The following is a 17491-nucleotide window of genomic DNA, read 5'->3' as shown; positions in this document are numbered from 1 at the left end:
TATCAGTATTGAATCTTCAAGATCAATAAACATTTCAACATTATTATTGTTTTTTGTGTATCCCAGCCTTGGTCCATTTGATTTTCCTAGAAATTAAGTTGGGCAGCTAAGGTTTTCAAACTATTTTAACATTTATTTTGAGTACGATGCTATAAAAATAAAATACAATATCATATTTAATAATATAATATTTAACTTTATTTGTATGAGATAAATTTTCAAATTTTTAATAAGCTTAAAAGGCCCCAAAAATTAGGCACCACATGTTTTCAAAATCGTGCCAACGTTACTAGTTGTTAATTTGAGTAACTACTATATTTAGATTAAAATCTTATTTATATAAATGTTATTTTATTGCCGTATTAACAAGTTATAGTGGTACTTAGCTACTCCCAAGACGGCATGCAATAGAATGAATGTTTTAAATTTCTTGAAAAATCTGATCACTATTAATTTTATTTTTAAATGGGACTCTTCAAATTGATTGATTAGGGAAAAAGTTAAGCATATTACAAACCACTGGTGTTTTTAACATCATGGCTTTAAACAAATAATATAGGGGTATATTATGAAAAATATATTATTCATATAAAGTTTTGTAATTGATTTTAAGAGAAACTATTAGTCATAGAACTCCTCTAAAGTATGAGTTAACAGCATCAGTGCATCGGTTTATCAAAAACCTCTGAGAGTGACGTGTTAAACCACAGAAGGCAATGTGAAATCGGGGTTTATTAATACCCCCATGCTATATTAAATTTTTTTCGCTTTTTTTTTGTTTGCGTAGGCAGTCAATGGAGGTATTTTTTGATTAAATTTATTAACCTTCTCTACATGTATCTCTTTCAGTATGAGGTTGGTAATCCAATGTACATTCCTATTCAGTGTATTTAAATACGTTTGACCGCATGGTTCTATTGTACTCCTAGAGCCCGTGCAAAAATATCGACACTATCTGTTGAAACCTTTGATAGCACTTTTTTGAATCTTTATTGCATTGGAAATAAAGAAGAGTCTTCCAGTCGGATCATGCTACCTGCAAAAAATGACAGCAGTTTAAAAAAAAAAAAATATTTTTTCACTTGGAGACCGACATCTTTTAAACAATCTACTGCACTAAAAAAACCTAATGCATCATTTAAGCTAGAGTAAAGTTGCTAAAATATAAGCCGTAAACTTTATGAAGCAACATTTCATAAAAAATGTGCTGAAAAATCAATAGAGTTTGTGAATTTATTTTGGAAAATCTGTATCTCAGGACTCATTAGTACGGATGTTTATTATAATTTAATAATATATTAATAAGCTAATAATAATAATTAATAAAGCTATTTTAATGCGCTATATTGGAGTTTATGACATTTATCTTCGTAGGAGGAATAGTTTTTATGATATTGTCATAAATTCACAACTTGTTTATCTCTAGTTGTTTGTACATAACCGTTTGTTTATGGAAAATTATATCTCAGGAACAAATAGACGTACAGGTATCCGCCAGCAATCAAATCAAACCCAGTGTTTTTGTCCCAGTTCATATACATCATATATGTCTTTTTTTTTATACGGGCTCTTATACTATTCTCGGTATTCTAGCTTTGGAGGAAAGGAAGTTGAAAACCATGAGGCAGTCAATCTTAATTAAATAAATGGCACCAAATCAGGTCTAGATTCAAATGGGTCAAAATGTGGTTTATGTGAAGTTAAAATGTTTGTCAGAAAACAAATATCTATACGAGCGAAACAAAAATTAAATTTGAAAAACAAGAATTAAATAATTAAAAATAAAACAGTAATTCGCTTCCTAGTTAAAAATACTTTGTAAGGTGTTTCATCGCTGTGATTTAAACTGGATAAAAACTAATCAAGTTCTTTTTATTAATATATCAAAGGGCCCAGAGAGCTATGAAACTGTACGCTATTGATATTAAATTGTTATAACCCAGAACGTTGATCGGATCTTTAATGCTTTCGTCAACCCGTTGTATCATCAATACTAACCTAAAATTTAATTATAACTTTTATATTTGTCTATTAGAAAAACGGAAAACTACCAAGCCTATCAACTTCATTATTAACTATACAAAATGTCAAATTTACAAAAGTTTTTATTTTTAATATTTATTTATGTAGTGGTTTAATTTGCCTCTGCATCTAAGAGCCATTGGCATATTATATATAAGTTAAAATTATTATATATTTTTGCTATTTTAGATATGCTATAAGTTTGGCAATGTCACTTTCTATACTATGGCAAATTATTTCACTTGTTCCGCGTAAAAATGTCTCGTAGTGAGAAGTGATATTGCACACTCCTAAAGAGAATCCTCCTTATTTTTAACCTAAACAAATGAAAGTTTCTTGGGTTGTTTGTAGCTGAGGAAAGATGGCGTTGACTTAGCAACCTCGTAACTGCAGCGGATCTGGCCTGGGGTTGACTTTTTTCGTGGCAGACCTACTTTTTTTTTTTATCATGGTTAGAATAGGCCGGTCACCTCTAGATAACCCCTCCTATATATTGAGATGACCATGGTGAGGAAAACAAAATCAAGGTTTCTTTACTACCTGGAGAAACCTAAAAGACCCAAATCCCATTTGAACATTTTTTTTTTTTTACATTGTTTCTATATAAAATAATACTATTCCTGTTTTAACCACGGTTAGCTCAAAAGAAGGAGGTTTTAAAGGGCATATTATTTTATTTTCACTTATATTTTTTTCCGCTTCCTCCCTTAAGCAATTTCTTGCTCCGCACCTATTTGTGGAGCATCTTGATATCTAGCTGATTTGGCACAAAAAATAGACTTCTCTATACCCCAATACAAGGGTACCTCTATGAGTAAAGATTATATATTTTTTTCCCTTATATAATAACCAATATAACAGTTTTGATGAACCATTAATTTTTTTTTACTTATGATACCAAAAGGACTTATTGATAACTTTGGCTTCTGCTGTGAGGAGTTTAATAATTTTAATGTTTACCTGATATAACATTTTTTCAACTGTTATTTTCTCTCTAACCTCCTTTCAGAAGACCGTATGAATACTTTTGTTATTATCAATCACCCTCTACCACTATTTTTAAAGCCAGTTTTAACTCTTTTTTTAACTAATTTTTTTCGCACCAGTGTCGTTATTTGGATTTTGGTGTTCAGTTTCAGTGAGCAACCAGATTATTAGTGCTCACCTTACGATGAGATTCACTTACATCTAAATTTTTTAAAATAAATTTTTAAGCCAAAAAAAAAATAAAAATAATCAAAGATGCTTTAATTAACAAAATTTGTTTCTTAACTTCCAAGTAAGTGACGTAATTTTCACATACCGCAGACGCAACACTTACCAGCTAGATTTTTTAAATACATTTGTAAGCCAAAAATTTGTGTAATTAACAGGATTTGTTTCTTAACATATTTTCCTCTATAAATAAGGGGAATTAATTATTTAAACTAATACTGTCGCCAGTCTAATAATTAAAAGTCACGGTTGCATAACGTTTCAATAATATATTACTTCTCAGTATGAGATATTTTTAGCAGTTGTTTTTAGCAATGGTTCTGATAGCTATAACTGCCTTCGTGACACAACATTCTGTAAACACGTTTTTGAAATCTTTTTAATCTCATACCGAAATTATCAATTGCTCTTTCTAGTTAGTAGTTAAGAATGTGAGATGGGGTCATTTATGTGACAATCATGTGATTGTGTTCATTTTCGATTCTGCTTCATGCTAGCTGGAACCTCTTTAAGGTTGGTCATTGTCTTTTAATTAAAACGATTTTTTTTAATTATAAATCTTTTATGTCTATCCCTGGTGTGTTTAAATTAATATTCTATGACATTACTTAAACTTAATTTCATTTTATATTTGATTATTGTAATGTAAACACTTGACAACAAATAGTACCTATAACATAAAATACAAATAGACATAACAGACTACAACCTCTGAGTAAGTTAAATTAATTTTTGGAAGATAATAGGTCGTGAAAAAATGGTAATACTTACCATAACATACTGGAATGTATATTTTTTACACTTATTATTTTGAAAAAAAAAAAAAAAGCTATCCAAGAACTATCTCTTTTTCAACAAAACTTCAGTAAGGATTAATAATGGTCAATCTTTACTCTTTAATCTTAATTTTTTGTTCATATGTCTTATAAGTTTATTTTCTCTCATTTTTGAGATGTGTTTTAGTAATATCATACACATTTTTTCCCATTAATTCATACTTAATGCATAATACGTCTATACTTAATTAATATATCACTTAAGTATAAAAGATTTGTGTAATAGATTTGGGTAATCCTTCATTAATAATTTTTAATTATTATCAGCAAGTTTTAGCTAGTATGACCATTTTCATTTGTCATAAATTAAATTTCAATTGGTTAATTAGTCAGCTAAACCGTGGTCTAATTGTAATGAAAACATTTTTACTATACATTAATTAATTATAACCTGTTATAATTAATTAATGTATTATATAATGTTTATAATATAATGTACTATTAAATTAAATTTAACCTGATCAGTTTTTATCTGAATTCAAGCAATCTGAACTTTCGGTGTGTTGTCACATTTATAAAAAAGATGTAAAAACTTTACTACAAGGGTAGGAAGGCTACGCACGTTTGATCAACGATTTTAATTCAATCATTTTTAGTTATACTAGGTCGAAAAATATTAGACACGTGTCCGGAAGTTTTTGACCCTAGGAGCTGAGAAAAAAATATTTCATGTAATTTATTATATCGTAAGCCGCCAGCTCTTTGCATATATTTAATGGTTATTATATGCCAATAAATTTGTTTTGGACAACATAAGAATATAAGATTTTCGATCATAATATAAAAGTTTAAGTATATAAAAAATTACAAAAATCAAAAGTATGTGTAGCATTATAATATAATAACCAAAAGGTTTACGCCTTTAAACAAGACCAAAGAACTAAACAAAAACCGCTTCCAGTAAAGTAGACTGAAAAATGTTTTGTATACTAAAACTCAAATCAAATTTGTTTTAGTGTCTTTTAAAATTCTTAATACGAATTTTCATATAAATAAACAGTTTTGGGGCTAGAATTTTGAAGGATTTTTCTTTTCTATCAATGTCGTCTCCCGTTATCATAATTTAGCATTGCTAAAACTGTTGAAAAGATAATTTTCCGTTCTTCCTGACTATTTCATTATCATTTATATTTTTTATTTTAAAAAAACAAAAAAATAATTTACAAATAAAGGAATGATTCTCAAACGTTTCATTTTATATTTCCAATTCTAATTTGCTTAGGAAAGTCTAATTTGTGCTATTTCGTGCAGATAAGACGGTCCGAAGCTCATTTTATGTTTATTGTGGATTAGTGGAGTCGTGAGATAAAGTATATTGCCAATGTTTAATTTCTGTCTAAGTTTTAATTTTAAACCTCTTGAAAAAACAGTCTCTTGAGTAAAACAGTCTTGGTTATTTGACCTACCTAGAATTACAGCAAACATTAAAAAAAAAAAAATATAATAAAATGAATTATTAGAAATTGAATTTATATCCAATGTTTTAACTATTAAATTTAATACATATATATTTTATTTAAAAACCTCTCAATTAAGGACACCGGTAAAAGTTCATTCATACTATATTTACAAATAATATAAAAAAACAAAATAAAACAATAATAAATAAATTACATAATTGTAAAATAAAATAAATAATAGCATACTATATTTATAAAGAATTCATACAAATAAGCCAATATTGAAGAGCTTTGACAATAATATAGTCTGATCCTAAATAAAATTTTAGGAATATTTCGGTGTAATATTTAAAGAAATTATAATAATTTTTTTTCTCTAATCATTATATCATTATAAAATTGTACTTCGTTACATTATTAAATTACGTAATTACATTTCATTATAATTAAATTTAAAACCATAATTGAATTTTTTATTATTTATTAAAACAATGATAACCTTTGATCGATAACTAAAGGAGCCGTTGATTATGATATGATGGTAATAAATTGAAATTATATTTAATTTCAATAATTTTTAAATCCGGTAAAATCAAATAATATTTGTTAACTTCTAAGCAATAATTGGCGGAAATAATTAAAGAAATTGTGAAGGAGGAAACAAAAGAGGAATTATTCAACAAAAGATATTCCTTAAATATTAAAAATTAGATTTCGATTTTCCGTAACCCATAGTCAAAAAAATGTTTTAAAACGTAAACAAAACATCAAATCAAATTTTTAAAAATATGATAACTATACTGATAACTGTAAACTTCCGGGAGATAATATCTTATCCATTTCTATCAGCTGTCTTGCTGGTTTATTAATACCACAAATTGAAATTATATAGTATGTTCATTGAATGAAACGTGGGTTGGAATACCGTTGTTTTTTTACATATTTTTATTGCTTTATTATTGTTTTGCGTTGTCATAGTTTAACGTACGTAATGAAATAATTACGTACGTTAAACTATGAGTCAAACAATAGAATGTAGTTTCTTAATCATAAATTTTATAGATCAAATGAATATTAATGAAGAAATATATTTGCAGTTTATAAACTAAATCTTGATCCAGGTAACTTTTAATTAGGAGAACTGCACTGATATTTACACATTAGCCGAGTGGAAGCATGTGCTCCATAACCTGGGCATTACGTTGCTCCTTCGATTTTTTTTTTTTAAAGTAAGTATTAAAAAAAATGTTTTTCTTTTCTGTTAATAATCCAAAAACCAAACAATTTTTGTTTATAATCTAAAAACCTTGCAAACATACACATTATTCGATTAGCTTCTAGTATACTAAGTAAAACAATATTGAATCACCTTCAATTATGATTCTATTAGATTTTTATTGAACGGCGAGCTGAGTTGTCATTTTAAGACAAAATCAGGTCGATGCAAATGGGGTCCTGACAGAAAAGTCTGAGGTCACAAAGTTTAAAGTCAGTATAAAAAAATCCATTTCAACAATTTTTCCAGTGCCTTCTTTTTTTCTCTAGATAGCATGTTATGTCTAACTTCCTTATATAATTGTTCCAATCAATCACTGTTTTATCTGCACGTCCAATTGTTCTTTTTCCCATTTAATTCAAGATATATTTTCTCCCAACTATAAATAAACCTTAAAGCATTCGTAAAACGCATTCTGAAGCCATCAAACTAATTTCTTTCTTTTTATGGCAACATTTACTTTCAAAACTTCACCATATTTATTTATTTTTCACTCAAATAAATACACATATCATGGGCGTTGTCCTATAATTTCTTTATGAGAATAAAATCATAATTTGTAAAGTACTTGATCATAACATCTTTCGCTGTGAGTAATTTCTATACCCTTATGTTAAAAAAAAAAAAAATACCAATCTCTTAGACCTACTTATAAATAATTTTTTATTCTGGATTTTCTTTTTGGGAAGTCTTATAAATCAATTTCTATAATTTTTTTGAAGTTAAAAAACTTCCAAAAGTTGAATATAAATTATTCTATATTATTAGTTCCAGTAAGTACGGCTTGAAAGAATATATAGAATAATTTAATTATATGTAATAAAAATGTAGTTGTATTTATAAAATCATAAATTCAAACTACAGTAACAAGAAAAAATAATGTAATTGTATCTGTTTGACCAAGCGAAAAAAAAATTGTACTTTTCAATATATTTATGAGGGAAAACAAATTACTGATTTATATCTGGAAAATTATATCAATAAGTATACAATACAGATAGAACTCTTATCATAATTGTAAGTGGGGAATTTATTTGGAATATTTTGATATTTTGCAATTCTACGTTTTTGAGGGTGCTGAACTTGAATTTGATACTTACTACCTTCATTTTTTCTAGAAAAAGAATCACCTTTTTCGATTATTTCCCATTACATGAAAATAATGCGGTTTATAAAAAACATCAACCTACACTTGAATAATAATAAAATACCTAAATTTTTGTATTTATGTTTTTTTTCCCCGTCTTCGGTTAGGATGGACCATCCACCCTTTATCAATTAGGGTCCAGTGAACTGGGTATCAGAAAGGGATCTTGAAAATGATTTTGGAAAAATTCTGATAGTTTGTTTATCTTTTTTTTTTATACTGACTTAATACTTACTTTAAATAAAAATTGATGGAGCAAAGTAATATACTAAGTAATAACCACTTTAAAGACATAAATAAATAAATTTTGCGATTTGTACTAACGTATAACAGACATGTAAAACAAAAAAAAAATAGACATTTTCCAATAATAGATTAACACAAATCATAATTTAAATTATTTTTAAATATTAGATCTGGCATTTATGTGACAATGAAAATTATAGTTTTCTATAGGCAGTAGCGTCAAAACCACTGTCACGATTTTCATAAAACTTTCCTAAAGTATATTCCTTTATTAACTTTATATACCCCGAGAAAATACTCGACAAAACAAAAAGGAAAAGGCTTATACGAAAAGTAAATTTAAAGGTAATAATTTTTTATTACTTACAAGGTGGGAATAAACTGGCTTGATACTACTAAAATATTGATAATTGGAAATATTCTTGGAAGTTTTTTGTTAAATTGTATGCTTTAAATGAATCCAAAAATCAACTTTCCCTGATCAGGAACAAAAAAATCTTTGATGGCTGTTTGGTGGATTGCTTAATCTACCACTACCGACATCTCAACCAGACCTAGGGCAGAGGCAGCAAACTAACTTTTTATTGGGTTTTGCACCCAAAACGGTAAGGAATGTTTTGTGAGGATACACAAAATATTTTTAGAGTAATTTCTCAGAAATAATTTTGCGGGCATTGGTCTTGGGAGAGCTTTATCAATCATGCACAGAGATAAACGGAGCTAATCAAAAGCTTGTATAAGCGGTTTAAGCACTTTTGCTTGTTTTGTTATTTAGTTATTTTATAATTATCTTGTTGAAGATAATTATAAAATTTTTGCTAGTTTTTTATTGACTTTTGACCCAGAAACGTTTCGCTTTTTCTTTTTTTATGTCCATGGAAGGTTATGGGAAGTATATTCCCATAAACCTCAGCTCAACCATAGGTCACATTAATGGAGGTTAAAACCTACAAGTTAGCAATAGATGCAGCTCTATTTTTTTTTCAATAGTGGTATATACTATGTTTCTAATTGTACTAATATTAAACAATAAGGCTTCTAGAATGAGAGAGAATGTTTTTTTCTCATATTTTGCAGGTTTTGTTGAAAAAAAGGGGCCAAACAAAATTATTTTATTTTTTTAACATTTAATCGTCCTAAATACTCAATGAGTGGGGGTTAGAAGGTGGTGAACATTCACAAAAAATTTCTATCGTTTCACTTTGTATGCGTACTTCAAGGGGGTAAAAACTAAGAATAGTAAAGATGGTAATAATATGAGTATTGTGAACGTAAGCTGCTTTGGCACTAGCATCCTTACTGGCTTAAAGTAAGCAAATAACAAACAAATCATCTCATTTTCAAAACTAGCAACCGTAGTTTCAACTACAATCCCAAGCAAGTAACAATATAGTATAACAGTTACACAGTTACAGCCTATTATTTCACACTACAGTCGCTGGTCGCACATTAGTAGCCAACAACTGCTGTTGCATTTCCTCTGTGTATACACATGATTTTTCAACCCCTCAAACTTTTAATTATCCAAACTACTGTTTTCATAATCCATTATTTGTATAGTTGCATTTTTCATTAACGTATAATGTTTTTATTTTTAAAAAATTATCTTATTATTAAAGACTTTCTACATCAAAATTAAGACCACCTTTGGGCCATCTATTTTTTGACCAATTTTTTTCATACCTGTTCTTAACCCATCTAGTGGCTGTTTTTTTCGATTTCATGTATATGGTTACATATTGCTAAAGATGCCGAAGTTATGTCAAGTAAATTTTCCTTACCACGATTCATGAAAAGTCAAACATTGGAGATTTCTGCTGATAAACGTATTACTGCTAATTGGTATTCGTCAATATAAAGAAAATCAATATCTGATAAAAATATATTAAAAAATGGAAGGAAAAAAGAAAGGAGAACAAACAGTAGAGCCATCTAGAAATGAAACAAAAAGTTATGGGTTATCCACGAAAAGGAAAAATAAATAAATAAAATGGAAATTCTATCAATAAAAGACAATAATTATTATAGCCTCATTTCATCATACCACAGTGATTTTTATGCGATAGCGAAGAGGAGCTCAAAACTGTAATTGGTCCAGAAGAAACCCAAAAAAATAAGTTCCCCTTAAACCTAGATGTCCCCACGTCATTAATCCTCAAGAAAGTTGTCCAAGAGCGAACATAAAAACAAAACTTATAAACCCAAGTCTTTTTCCCCCCAGCTAGTTATACATTGCCAGTTGTCTTTACCCCATGAGAGGCTCATAGGGTAAAGACAACTCCTGAGATCGACCACTTATGAATGTTTAAAAATATTTTTTACTTTTGAAATATTAAATCAAATAATGACTTGAACTATAGTTCTTTAATGTATTTTGCTTATTTATATTAAAAAGATAAAGTTTTCAAGAAATTAAATTTTCCGATTTGGTAGGTTTAGGGGCCCCACTTAGTTAAAGGCCTGGTCTCTGCATTATTTTAACTGGGTGTATGTATCATCTGGGGCCAAAAAACCACAAAGAAAAGATTAGTCCAGCTAAAACTAAAATAACAAAAAAAAAAAAATAATTCCTACCTCCATACAAAAAAACTGTGAAAAGTTTTTGTAAAATATAATCACAAAAGTTCAGTAGTTAAAAAAAAGATAATAGTGTACAAAGAAAAAATTACGCATATTTATTCGCACGTAATTTAAAAAATTTCAATAAGTGTGCCACAATTACTTTTATTTTTGGTATATAAATGATGGAATTCAAAAAAATGTATCAATAATAATCGAGGACTCAATTGCTTACATTAGATGGTTAAAACTGAATATTGAAAATAATCTTACATCTACTGTCTCGGGATTTAGACGGGATGCCAGGATAATCGCTGAAGGCAATTATCCAAAATAAGTTAATTAATTGATTGATTATAAGTCCTGCAAAACTATTATTATAATTGGATTCTTTTCCAAAGGCTTGTTGTGTATTTACCAGTTACCAATTGAATACCTTTATATTTATAAAATGTTGATACCATTAATTATATAATATAATGTGGGGTGTTATTGTGTAATATAATAGTAAATAAACTACACAAAGGAACTAAGTATTTATTTACTATTTATTGATAAATGATGTTATTAAAATGATTGAAATGATCCAGATAAATGGATTCCATCAACTATGATTATTACATTATAACTTATTGCCTAATATAACTTATAGCTGCTGATTTGGGTTGTGTGTGTGTCGTGGTATGTAGTGATAAAGTCTTCGTCATTGGTGTCGTTTTATCCTATCCGTGGGTGTCATAGCAGCCCGGGAGTTCCATTTCTGAAGAGCCCTTCTTAGGACTTCTCCAAGTCCATGCTCTTCTCTAGCCCGTCTTGTTACTTCTGTACCTCTACTGCTTCTGTCTCTTCGTCTTTAATCTCCTGGCCAGATCTCCCTCTCGTTCGTTGAGGCGTTACTTTTTCGGAACCTTATTTCCCATTGGCTATCATCAGCCATGCCCAAGAAAAATATGTTACAATGGGTGGTACACTTAGAAAAATGTTTGGTGCATGTGTTATTTATAATTGACCTGCCCACATACAAAGCCAGCAGGCAATACCTGTTTTTAATAAATTTGTTCAGGATGGACCTTTTCACCAGTACCCCTTAGCCATCTGCAAAGTGCCCTTTGTTGACGTAGCCGGTACAGGTATGACAAGACATATGGCAAAGACTTTTATAATATTAATAATTGTTAATACCTCCATACATATCAATAGGGAAAGTTGTAAAACTATAAAAACAAATAAAAAGGTAAGGTGGCCATGTAAAAATGAGAAATAAACAGGTTTACAAATAACAAGACGAAGAAATAAAAAGATCGATTAAATGTAGATTTAAAGTGAAAGTATACATAAAGGCAAGGATGATAAATTCTAGGGATGGAGTGCTAAAAGTAATATAACTCAGAAAATAGCTAAAATATGTTGTGTTTTACGTTTTGAAATACTGTCTTCCAAAACTTTTGCTGTCCTCTCTAGATACTTCTTTTATTCTTCTATGTAAACAAAAGGTTTTGGTGAAAGAGCTATTTTACAATGTTTCATTTATGTAGAGTAAGATAAAATCATTTTAATTCATTTAATAAATATCTAATATTTAATATTTCATCATTCGTTAAATAATTATTTCACTTTTTTATACTAATTTTGACGTTAGTCAATATTAAAAAAAGGAGAATGTGGTCTAGGTGTTAACCTAGATTACATTCGCCTTGTTTTTTTATATTTTTAATATTTTAATAAAATATTCTACATATCGATCAATGACATTTCGACAATTCATTCATTCCTATGTAATAACACAATTTAAGAACGCAGGAAAACCTCAGCAGTAGCTCGTTAATAGAGTTATTGTCAATTTATTTTGAATAAACCCTAATGACTTTCCCGTTTTAAGATTTCTTCTATTCTTGCATGAATCATGACTTTACTCACTGTAATTTTTTTTTTACTTCTGCCACTCAAAACTAAATGATCTATTCCTAAGGTAGGAGTCCCACGTGGTTATATCATTGAATTATTATTTCCCTTTATTACCTCCTCTTTGCCACCAATAAGGGCTAACGACGGTGCTATATGAGAAGTAATAATTCCATTTAGCTGCGAAATATAGAGGACATATATTTCCCAGAGAAGGGGAATCCCATCGGTTATCTTTCAACTTTATTTTTATTACAATTTTGATTTAAAACATAAATCATTATAGGAAATATTTTCCATTGTTCTTACTCTTCCAGACGATAGGAATGAGACAAATAAACACCGATAAGGCGGTATCATAAATGTACGTAACCGAATGACCTATTGGTATAAAGATAAAGAAAAATGTGCCCTATTAAAGATTTAAGTTTTTTTAAGCTTCAGATATGATCGTCTAGGGATTTATTTTATTTTTTATTTTTATTAAATAAAGGGTTGCATATTTTCCAAAACTGGTTGTCTAGATTTCCTTAAGCACAATTATTTCCTTTATACCGTTTCATACTTAATTTTATTTCAGGAATACCTACATTCAATATTTTGAATATACTAATAAATACTAAATATTTTTCGTTTTAAAACATGCAAACATATAATTTTGGATTAATATGGTCATATTTCCTTTTTTATTTACTGACATAGACGTCCTTAATGTTTTTAATTGTTAGTAAATCATATCTGAATTCTCATTTACATGTACCAAACTATTCATAGTAACTAGTTAGTTCCTATTACTCATAGCACAATGAATCTTCGTTTTAGGGCTAGTTAAACTGCGGATCTAAGTTTAAAAGGGAGCTTAGGGCTGATCCCAGTTTGATTATTCTATAAATAAATTAACTACACTTTGCATGTTTCGGATCAATTTGAAAAAAAAAGATACATAATTTCTGAAAATTCTGAAAAGCTTTTACATCTCTGAAAGTTCAAATTTGTTTTGTATCGATCGAATACCATTTCAATCCAGCTTGAATATAAATTTAATTACCTATAAAATAAAGAGACGAAGTTAGTAGGACAAACGATGAGCAAACATTAATAGCATTTCCTATGACGATGGAAGCTGTGCAAAACAGGAAGGTGTCCAGAAAGAGAGTTGCTGTGCCGTGTCGGATGAAGAAAAATCAGAACAATAAACCGAGGTTTGAACTTATCATTAATCATCTTTCTTCTCATTACATTTCATATTTGGGGCAACATTTCACATTTATCGGCTTTCGCATCCCTTTACAAATTTCTTTCAATTAATATTTTAAATTTTGTCATTTTTTATTCGGCCGGATGTATAAAGCAACAAATTATCATTATTAAAATGCACATGTCTTATGAAGTAAAATTATTCAATGCTGCAGGATTCTCCTAAAGAACATGTGAAAAGTTTATATATCGATACCCTTACAGATAAATCGAAGAAACGAAAAATATGATAAAGGATAAAAGTAAAATAAAAACTTGTTAAAGAAAAAAAAAAGAGACAGTTGAATAGCCGAAATTGGAAAAGTGTAATATCCCCAGGGATAAACTACACTTTTAACAAGAAGTAGCCTTCTTTTCACGTTCTTTATTGAGACGGTGTTGATTTTAACTTATGATTAAACTTTTCTTTCGGTAATGCCTTAGTTCGGATAACTTTTTAAGTCGAAACGGGAACAATACAATCGATGTCTTTTTTCAAATAACATTAAATCAATTCATTAGCAATATCTGGAGACCGGATTTTTTTGCAGTAAAAAACCGAAAAACGTGTATTTAAAAATTTATATAAAACATCCAAATTCTGCAATCATCAACATTGTTTAATTTATATTATTAATGTATTAAAAGCTTACCTAACCTTCCTTATTTGATTCAAATAGGGTTAGCTAAGCTAGATTTTTTTTTTTGATTTGATAGATTTATATATTGATAGATATTATAATCTGCCACACAGTTCTGGGCAATAGGTAATATTGATGAATGATCTCATACATCCTAAAATAAAAAAAAATAAATAAAAAATAAAATAAAATAAAAAAATTTATTTTACCCCCACGTGTGAGGGGTAGAGCAGAGCTCAGGAGATCCCAGCGCATCCCTCTCGCCGCATCACTGGTAATGTACTAAGCTAGATAAACTTGCTAAACACTCTCTATATTTATTCATACATACTTAAAAAAAATAAACTGCTATGGGTAAATCCCTAAACGTTTTTCATAATTAAAGGGCTATGCGAGTGTTAATTGAATTAAAAAAAAAATTTATTTATATTCTGAATGTTTATACGTCAATTATACGTTTTAGAAAAAATATGCCATTATGGAGAAGGGAGTATTTATAAATATTCTTCCAAGAAAATTCCGTTTGTAATTTCCCCACTTTGAATGTTCTTATCCTTATCTTTTCAATTTTATATTTACTTATATCACATATTTATATCAATTTATTTTAAAAATTTGATTAAAAATGGATAGATACGGTAATATTGAACGGTCAATTGATTTATATTTAAAATAATATATTTAGGTAATATGATATAATAATGAAAAAAAAAATTGAAATTCCTACTAGCCATAACAAAGTCAGAGCTAAGAATGAAGGTCGACATTCGGAGAACATAAAAAGAAAGATAATTAACAATCTCAAACTGAAAATCTGCATATTTTCAATTGCATTAGACCAGGTAGTGTAGAATGTTATTTCTTCCAACCGTTTTGAATAAAAACTTTTAAACTCCAAGGTCTGTCATAGGAGGTTCAAGTCACGTCCCCATAAACTACACAACTAAGTTTGTCGGTATCTGACGTCCTAAACTAACCACCCGCTTCGTATTTCAAATGACGCCATTCTCGTTCCTTTCTTTACATTCTCAAAAAAATTATTTACGAGGGATAACAGAAAGTAATGATAAAAAAAGAGGAATTACAATCGTAAATCAAATAATTTCTATTAAATTTAAATAATTTATTTAATATTTTTATTATTAATTACAGAATGTTCATTTTAGGTGGTCTGTAAAACATTATTGGCAGGTTTACAATTGAAATTTTTTTAAAAGCAATATTAAATCAATTTATTAGGTTATTTGGTACATTATAGAGTTAATAATATTTTTAAAAAAGCCGGCTAAATACTATTTGTACGGTCATTGAATTTCATTACGGATGACAATTATTGTCAGCAGCTATCTGGTTCCAAGCTTTTACATACTTTTTTTTTACTGAGACGAAGTGTTTTTTATTCTAATCATTGATTAAAAGTTTTAAAATGGCCTTTCCAGCATACTTATATCAGTATATATACCGTTCATATTATACCGGTGTTTATATGAAGAAAAACATTAGATACTAATGAAACTAGAAATAATATGGAATAAGAATATAATATATAATAATTTACTAGAGAAACATCGTTTACGCTGAAATGCTTTAAGTTTTCTTCAAACAGATTAAAAGAAGCCATGTTCATAAAAATTTAGTCAGTAAAAAACCTTTTATTTATTTAATGTAATTTACAACTGAAAAAAATAATAAATACAATAAGTAAAAATGTTGTAATTTTCATTTACACTTAAAAATCTTGGTAAGGAACCACCCATTGGTGGTAATTCAAGCATTAATTTAAATTAGAAGGTCCCGTGGTCATCTTCTTTTCTGACGCCTCGGAGGATTATCAGAAATTGTTAAGGATGAGAGATGGGTTAGGATGGGTAAAAATGAATAAAAAGACGCATATCTGTTTTGGGCCAAATATGCAACGAATGGGATGTTAAGGTCTTTGTGGATGAGTTTATTTGTAACGTTATAAGGATCATGAAGGATTTTGAATTGAAAGGATTGGACGCGGGAGGAATTTGATGGTTTGGTGGAGCCCCAGAGCTTAATTGGTCTGATTATCGTAGTGTATTATAATTTTTTGTAGTGCATGGGAAGTTTAGAGCGTTTGTCAAGTAGGTATTGTAGCAATCGAAATCTACGAGCAGTTTCTTGTCGTTTCAGTCTTGTATGTGGATTCCAAGTAAGTCTCTTGTCAAGATGGAGTCCTAAGTATCGAATCTGTTCAGCAGGCGTAGTAAAAATACATCAAATTGAAAACTCCTTCTTTCTTGTAATTTTGGTTTTATTTAGGTATTGGTTCTTTTATTTCCCACATAAATTTCGGATTGTATTTAGATTGTCTTAACCTCTTGGTCAGGAACCCCATCATGTGTATGAAACAGGCATGTGTGATCCACATTTGACGGGGATACAATTGTGAGTCTTTGCTAGTATTAAATATTTATTACTCTAACATGTCGCTAATTTTTATATAATCCCAGTGTTTTGATTTAGTGTGTAGTGTTTTTTAAACACTATTGTTTACTATAAACAAATAAACTAGTTTAATTTAATTAATCTATTTAAAATATAAGATACATGTATTTAGTGTTGAAATATATCAAAAACCAGATTATTTTGATAACTATACCTGAAAATAATAGAAACAGGTGGGAAAGAAAGTAAATGAGTGGTTTGCTTCTCTAATCTGCCTGATCTGAACGACGTCACAGATGAGATGAGAATTATTTCCCATGTGTGGAATATTGTTAAAATTCTGAAAATTACTCCGATCAACAGACAGATTACGAAAAAATATCTAATTATAATTTAATACGTGAGGGCTAGTTTCTGAATCACAAGTAATTTTAGTGTTGGTCTAAACACCTGCTTCAGAACTTTTTTTTTTTTTTTTTTTGATTGATAGATTTATTTATTGATGGATATTACAATCTGCCACACAGTTGTGGACAATAGGTAATAGTGATGAATGAATCTGATACATACTAAAATAAAAAAATAAAATAAAATAAAAT

The 17491-nt window shown here is 28.7% G+C and overlaps 1 long non-coding RNA gene across 1 annotated transcript in view; it reads left to right on the top strand.

Annotated features, from left to right (window-relative positions):
- The first annotated feature begins 3589 nt into the window (after positions 1-3589).
- The window catches only part of LOC112210032 (uncharacterized), a 106626-nt gene continuing 92724 nt past the window's right edge, over positions 3590-17491 (top strand). Inside the window, exon 1 of the long non-coding RNA XR_002945033.2 lies at positions 3590-3750. This is a non-coding gene — a long non-coding RNA (uncharacterized lncRNA). The remainder of the gene's footprint in view (positions 3751-17491) is intronic.

The sequence above is a fragment of the Halyomorpha halys genome, unplaced genomic scaffold, assembly GCF_000696795.3.
Source record: "Halyomorpha halys isolate HHAL.00 unplaced genomic scaffold, Hhal_1.1 Scaffold730.1, whole genome shotgun sequence".
NCBI lineage: Eukaryota > Metazoa > Arthropoda > Insecta > Hemiptera > Pentatomidae > Halyomorpha > Halyomorpha halys.
Note: the sequence above shows the minus strand (reverse complement) of the source record. Positions and strands in the feature narration are given on the sequence as shown.